Here is an 843-nt window from a genome sequence, read left to right on the forward strand (position 1 = left end):
AATCACCGCAGAGCCTTTTGGGAAATGTAGTTCTGAGCGAGCCCTCAAAGGCTTGGGAGTCCCGGAAAGCCGGGTTCCCAGCGGTGACAAGTATACTAAACCCAGTTCCCGAGCTACCTGGTCGCTAGGACCGCCTCTTCGGAGCTGAGAAGGGGATCCAAGGACTATAATCAGAGAGGGATCTGAAGATGCGAACCTCCGGGCCTCACCTGACTGGCGCAGAGCAGCCCGGTACCAAACACGGCATCTCCCGCGCTCTGCCACCCAGCCTTCCAGAGAGAGGAGCAGCTCGGCGCTACGACCTTGGGGTGCAGCCTCCTCTGCCGGGTCCCCGCCCTAACTCGGGGCGGCCAGAACCTGAATGGTGTGTCCCGTCGCCAAGTTCCGGGCCAACTCAGACTGGACATAACAGACCTCAGTCAGGAGCCGTTAAGTGGAAAACAGACTTTCTGCTTTCCTCTATTAGCAGCACAATTCTAAGGCGAATCTCCTTTCCATTATAGCCAAAGGAAACCTGCGAGAGCGTCAAGTATTCTAGGAAATGTGGTATTGGGTTCCAAACTGTGGAGATTCCTGGATCTTACCTGAGAACCAGTGTTCACTTGGGGGCCAGTGTAGAGGGTGTGTGGGGGAGGCGGGGACTACCTAAAAAATAATGAAAGCCTTTCCTTACAATGAAAGGTATGCCTATCTACTCTGTTGTTTCACTGCAATTTAAAAAAAAGAAAGTACATCGGCAGAAAACCGAAAACAGAATTACCATATGATCCAACAATCCACTCCCGGGACTATACCTGGATAAAACTGTAATTTAAAAAGCTTCATGCACCCCTATCTTCATAG

The 843-nt window shown here is 51.5% G+C and overlaps 1 protein-coding gene across 1 annotated transcript in view; it reads right to left on the reverse strand.

Moving 5' to 3' along the window:
- ZNF774 (zinc finger protein 774) overlaps window positions 1–256 on the reverse strand; it is an 8,646-nt gene extending 8,390 nt beyond the window's left edge. Inside the window, exon 1 of the mRNA XM_010841072.1 lies at window positions 210–256. The gene's annotated coding sequence lies outside the window, so the exon portion shown is untranslated. The remainder of the gene's footprint in view (window positions 1–209) is intronic.
- Window positions 257–843: the final 587 nt, after the last annotated feature.

This window comes from Bison bison, unplaced genomic scaffold (genome assembly GCF_000754665.1).
Source record: "Bison bison bison isolate TAMUID 2011002044 unplaced genomic scaffold, Bison_UMD1.0 scf7180017864155, whole genome shotgun sequence".
Lineage (NCBI taxonomy): Eukaryota > Metazoa > Chordata > Mammalia > Artiodactyla > Bovidae > Bison > Bison bison.